The sequence below is a fragment of the Callorhinus ursinus genome, unplaced genomic scaffold (assembly GCF_003265705.2).
Source record: "Callorhinus ursinus isolate GAN/ISIS: 27379988/994484 unplaced genomic scaffold, GSC_fseal_2.0 scaffold16, whole genome shotgun sequence".
Classification (NCBI taxonomy): Eukaryota; Metazoa; Chordata; class Mammalia; order Carnivora; family Otariidae; genus Callorhinus; species Callorhinus ursinus.
Window position 1 is genome coordinate 5863689 of NW_027397078.1, and position 6123 is coordinate 5869811.

Consider the following 6123-nt stretch of genomic DNA (forward strand, 5'->3'; position numbering starts at 1 on the left):
ATGCCACTGTCTCTGTATTTCCCAAACTATGTGTCTTCACCGCGGGACTGCGCACCTCAAGGGCGTGCTTGCCACAGAATTAAACCCAGAATATTCATGTAGCCTCTTATTACTTCCCAAAAAAGAAAGAAAGAAAGAAAGAAAGAAAGAAAGAAAGAAAGAAAGAGAGAGAGAGAACTTCCTCGCCCTTGCCCTTGTTCCTCTATGTTGTTCCCATCGCAAGATGCTCCGTGGAAAGGAGCCTAGTGGTGGGCAGTGGCTGAGTCCCCGATAAGGAGCGCCTCACATTTCCGTGGCATTCCCATTTGCTAGAGCGCTGCTGCGGCCGCACGCCTGATTGATATATGACTGCAATGGCACTTTTCCATTTGACATTCTCTCTCTCTCTCTCTCTCTCTCCCTCTCCCTCTCTCTCTCTCTCTCTCTCTCTCCCTGTGTCGCTTAAACAACAGTCCTAACTTTTGTGTGTTGCAAATATAAAAGGCAAGCCATGTGACAGAGGGACAGAAGAACAAAAGCATTTGGAAGTAACAGGACCTCTTTCTAGCTCTCAGAAAAGTCTGAGAAGAAAGGAGCCCTGCGTTTCCCCCAAGGTAAGCAGGAAAACAAGCGCTGACGGCTTGCCTAGGAAATTACTTCTTTCCAAACCGAGCATTTCATCCTCCTCTCAGACAAAGAGACAACCTTTAAATACCACTTAAATTTGCATTAATTGAATTTGCATTAATCGGTAGCATGTTAGCATTGTGGGTTTTTTTTTTTTTTTTTGAACCGAACGGGTCTTTGAAGTCTGTGACAGAGCAGGGGAGCCTCACCGAGAGGCTGGAAAATCCCTTTGGGTTTGACCGAAAGGGATTTTATTTTCAAACTCTCTGCGTAGTGCGATGTAACTTTGTAATGGCTCTTCTATTTGACCCGGTGAAAGGAGACTGGGAAGCAGATTTGGACGACATGGATTCCTGAAGACCCAGTATCTTCCCCACCACCCTCATCCCGGTTACAATGGGGGCACTATGAACGCGGGCAAGCCTGCGAGTTTAAAAGCGCACTGTTTACTTTTATTACTACTTCTGTATGCTGCTGATCTCCTGCCAGGGCTCCGCCGGAGTGCTTAGAATGACTTCAAACAATAGGCAACATTTATTTCTAGCTTTCTGTGTCACGCTTTGCAGGAATCCTGTTCCTTTGCACTCTCCTCCCAACGTCCAAGGACTTTGCTTCCATAGATGCAGTCAGGAGCACTGGGGAGAGAGGAGGATGGGTTTACTATAGGATTTTGATTGGGCAAAAAGTCCGAGGAAATGCATGCTGTTTGCCTTGGCCTTATTGCAAAGGGTTATTTTTAGTAGTCAGCTTGTCCCCGCAGCTCCACCGATGCTACACTGTCCAAGTGGTGACGGAGAAAGGATGCTCCGACCGGCGCAGGGACAGGGACCTGTAGGAATGACTCCTACAAACACCTGAGGAATATTCCGGGGGTGGAGGGGGGGGTCTTTCAAGCTCCTGAATGCAAGTTCTCTCTTTAAATGAACAATTGGGCTGTAGGAGGCCTGGGCATAACTCTTTCTTGGGGGACGGGAAGTTTGTGTACAGAATGTTAATGACTCAGAACGCCCTGTAACTGAGGCTCATTGTAATTCACGAGCCCAGATAAACCTGCCTGGATGAGCTGACTCCCTTCTCCGCTGAGATTCAGGTGCAGGAAAGGAAGCTCTTTGGCAAGACAGGAGTCCCACTTTCTGTCCTTTGTGACTGGCATTGGTAGCGGAGATGGATGCTGCGAAATGTCTCTTCATTTCTAATATTAGTGTATTTTTAATGACAAGGAGTTGGCATCGGCCAATTGCTCCAACGCAGAACATTAAATCCCTGGTGCGTTTGAAAACGTAGAGACGCTTTAAATGCAGTGTGGGCTGGGGAGTGTCAACCGAATACGGGGAGGGGGGGCTGCAGAGTTCTTCTCAAGGGTGCCTTTAGACCAAATGCAAATATCTCCCCATTTTCTTCTCACTTGTCTGGCTTCCAAAAGTAAACTTGAGGGTCTTATTGACCAGGTTTCATTGTGGAGTGGGAACGTGGTTTATGGGGGAACTTTGCTCATCTCCTCTAATAACTAGCCTAGCAAGCACTGTCGAGTGAAAATCCAGCTTTTGAACGAGTTAATTTACAACCCTGGGATATTCAGGATTTGAGAAAGCCTGAAAAGATACTATGGATTCTATTGCTATGCAATTTTGCAGTGATTTTTTTTCTTTAAAAACTTCTGCTGTGAACAAAGCAGTTGGCTGAGTCAAAACAATATTCTGGTACCGTTACTCAGATCATTATACGAGAGTGTCTGAACACAAAACGCCAAGTTTTGCATCATTTGCTTTAAGATGCATTTGGTTCTGGTAAATGGAGGACTGGCGGAGGCCTTCTTGACCAACGGGGTACCAAGCAGCTGACACCCACAGATGGAAATATGCCTGTGGAGTTTTCAATCTTAATTTGAGTTCCAATGACACTGTCAAGGGGAAAATAAATCATTTTTCAATACATTTAACAATTTCCAACTCATTTATTTTCCTGGGCCCTTGAAAAATGTGAGTTTCTCAGAAACCTAGCCACTGATGGTGGCCGGCAATTTCTACTGTACTTTAAGGACTCACAATTCAAGCGCTATTATTCCTATTGGTTAATTACTCATTCCATCATCCTTTTAAGAAATGATGCTAGTCCTGCTGTATGCGAAGGTGACCGAGGCATTGTCCCACAGCCTAATTCTTGGTCTGTACGCTGTCTGCAGTCAGGTTTGGGGACTGAAATGGACTTTGCCAATGGCTAAACGGGTCAATGACTTCCCCGTTACAAAGGACCATTTCAAATATCTGCTGACCCCCTGATTTACTTGCAATGATTGTCGCTTATCAATGGGTTTTCTTGCCATTTATGATGAAGGGGCTCCCCTGAGGCCTTTATCACTGGATCTTGGGTACGTGTCACTCACAGCTAATGTGGCCCGGATCTTTCCTGCCTGAGTAGAGGAAGCCTGGAAAAAGGGCAGTTTATCCTTTCTCTGCTCCCTTGAGCACACTTTGGAAAGGACCACGTGCTGTCTCTATCAGGGATGGCTGTGAGTCACCTACTCAGCAGCTGACATCAGGGCCACTCGATGAATCACTGAATTAGAAACATGCACGGAGCAAGATGTTATCACTGGCCCCCACCACTTACTTGAACCGGCCCCAGGATCCAAACCAATGACCTCTGGGGCTGGCCTAAATTCAAGGGGCTCCTGGGAAGAAGTTGCCGGAAGTCGTTCCCCAAACCCAGGTCCCCATCGGAGCCACACACAGCGTTGCTTTCAAATAATGCAGTCTTGTGTTTTCTGGCTTGGGTAGGTTACTGGGGCGGGGGGGGGGGGACAACCCGTGAAGACAGCATCACCAGAGTCCTTGATTCGGTCTTTATCAGCAGATAATCCCCCGTGGTTGGATTAAAATGCCTCTGACTCCCTGGGGTGCCTGACTCACCCTAGCCAGCCTCAGCTTCTTGGCCATCAGCCTTGAAGGCCGACCTCACCTCTTCCCATGAACGTCAGCTCCTGCTACTTTGTCCAGCACGCCCCCCCCCCCACTCCACCCAGCTGGGCCAGTAGGGGCAGAAGGGATGGGGAGGCAGGTGGATGGACAGAAAGTCCTAGAGCAGAGGCGGGTAGCTGGGCCAAGTGAGGGTGGGTGAACTCCAGGGCCCATATTGCTGTGGCGGGCCCTGGCTGTGATCAGCTGTCATTTCCTCTTCGTGTATGACACTGGGGAACATATTAACATTTCTCTGGGATGGTATGTTTGGAATCCCTCTGATGCCCCACCTCACCAACTTACCCGGACAATAAAAGCAAGGTTGTAAGCCTTTGAACAGCTGGGAGGCTATATATCTCCCCGCTTTCTTTCGCATAATCTAATTCAGAAAAGAATCTAGCGAGACTGGCAGTGCCATGTCTGGGTACGGGCTCCCTGCAAGTCCTTCCTCCGCCACCTCCTTCCCGCCCGCCCTGGAATCTTCCTGGGTGGCATGTGGCTTTTATTTTCTTTGGCTCTCCACCACTCCCACCCCGCCCCCTTTTCCCTGCGCCTGAGCTCCTTCCATTGTGAGCTCGCTCTTTGCTCTGCCTGTTTTCCAGACAGCCTGGGTCCCGCTCTCCATCCGGGGAGAGCGGCCCGTGAGGTCTCCCCATCTTCATAGTATTCTCAGGATGTCATTCTTGGCAGCGGCTCTGCCGGGCCGAGAGGATTGGGGGGCTTTCTGGAGCCCTGAGCCTGAACCCACTCGCAGAGAGGAGCAACCACATGGCTCGGCTGCCCTGCAGGGCAGGGTTGGGGTGACCGGGGTTGGCAGGGACGAGAGCATACCATCACAGTGACCCGCACATCTCCGGCGCGGGGCTGGGGGGTAGCAGAGCTCTGGGAACGCCTGGGTGCCCTTCGGCCTACATTAAGAGAAATGTGGTGATTCTCTGTTTCGGGGGAGAGACAAGTGGCTTGCAACAAAGCTCCCTGGATCCTCGGGCCCTGCTCCGCCCCCTTTCTCCGTCCTTCCCACATCCTTCCTTTCCCAAGGAAAAAGAAGGACAGACAGGGTTCTGAATTTGGCTAGCCCAGGCCTGAATGTCTTTTGGAAACCCATTTGGGGCGAGGGAGATGAGAGAAACGGATCCTAGCCAGAGCCGAACTACAAATGCATGGGGCCGGGGAGCTGGGGGGCACTTTTTCTTCCCTTTTTTTCTTTCTCTCAACAGCAGAGCAGCCGACTGGCTTACAAGTTGCAAATGGAAGGCACTGGACTTCTCGATTAGACCTTCCCATTTAAGAGCCTCGTGTCACCCCCTCTGTGCAGCATCCTTAAAAGATGCTGCTCAAGTCCTTAGGACCAAAAGGTATCAGAGAACGACCCTACAATGCCGCTTCCTATTCCTTTTTCTTTTCCTGGGGGTTTTCATCGTCTTTTCCGAATTAGCTAAAGTTCATTAAAAGACCCAGAAGGAGAAATTTAACACAGCTGAATTAAAATGAGTCTTTTCCTGTTCGCTTGACGGGGTGGAGGGGGGGTGGGGATGGGGAGAGCGGAGAAAGGAAAGAAAGAAAAGAAAGAACCAACTCCCCTCCTCTGCCACTTCTTGGGTTTTAATATGAATTATTCCATACAAGTCCCTGGGCTAGAGGATCTATTTAAAGACGCCTGGCAGCATGAAGGGAGAGGGTAAAAATACAACCACTCTTTTGTCCATCAAAGGTTTTCTTTGGGAGGACATTAAGAGCATTCCGATTTTCCCGTCTGCCCCTGCCAGTGGCACCGTTCCAGCCGGTAGTACCCACTCCTCACCCGTCGGATCAGCAGCCACCAACTTGTGTGCCTGATTCCCGCAGAATGCCAAGGGCGGAGAATCCTTGCGCAACCACTGGTGTGTGCGCAGCGGGGGCAGGAGACGCTGGTATAGAAGGGGGCGCTGGCTCGGCTGTGCAGGTTTGCGTGCTGCACGTTCACACACGCACACACTCGAGGTTTCGAGGGAGACGGTGCCGATGGCGTTCTCCCCGCCGCCAGGGCCCTCACCTCCGCAAAGCTTTCTTCCCGCGGGTCTGGTGACAGTGTGCTTGCGGCCGTGGGCGCTCACTGTCCCCTCCATCAGAGGGTCTCAGAGTCTGACGGGTGAGCCCACACGGCTGCGAGTCACACCCCCTGGACCCATTCTCAATAGTCAGAACGTAACACCCTGCATGGGGTTCATGGTCTGGAACAACTACTTTCTTGTTCCAGGGAGTGCTGACTCAGACAATTCAAAGAATGGGTAACTTCAGTCGACAATATAGCCCCAGTGCTTATAATCAGGAATTCATCCAATCGGGGGTCCTTTTCACCCCCGTGTCAAAATCTGCACTTGAACGTTGACTAGTAGCTTTAAACTTGGTTCTGTAAGATTTGCCGTTGATGTAGGTTTCTTTTTCTTTCTTTCTTTTTCTTTCTTTCTTTCTTTCTTTCTTTTTCTTTCTTTCTTTCTTTCTTTCTTTCTTTCTCTCTCTCTCTCTCTCTCTCTCTCTCTCTCTCTCTCTCTCTCTCTCTCTTTTCTTTCTTTCTTTCTTT

General features: G+C 49.7%; 1 protein-coding gene across 1 annotated transcript in view; it reads left to right on the top strand.

Moving 5' to 3' along the window:
* Positions 1-395: 395 nt before the first annotated feature.
* The window catches only part of NDP (norrin cystine knot growth factor NDP), a 32841-nt gene continuing 27113 nt past the window's right edge, over positions 396-6123 (top strand). Inside the window, exon 1 of the mRNA XM_073901903.1 lies at positions 396-593. The gene's annotated coding sequence lies outside the window, so the exon portion shown is untranslated. The remainder of the gene's footprint in view (positions 594-6123) is intronic.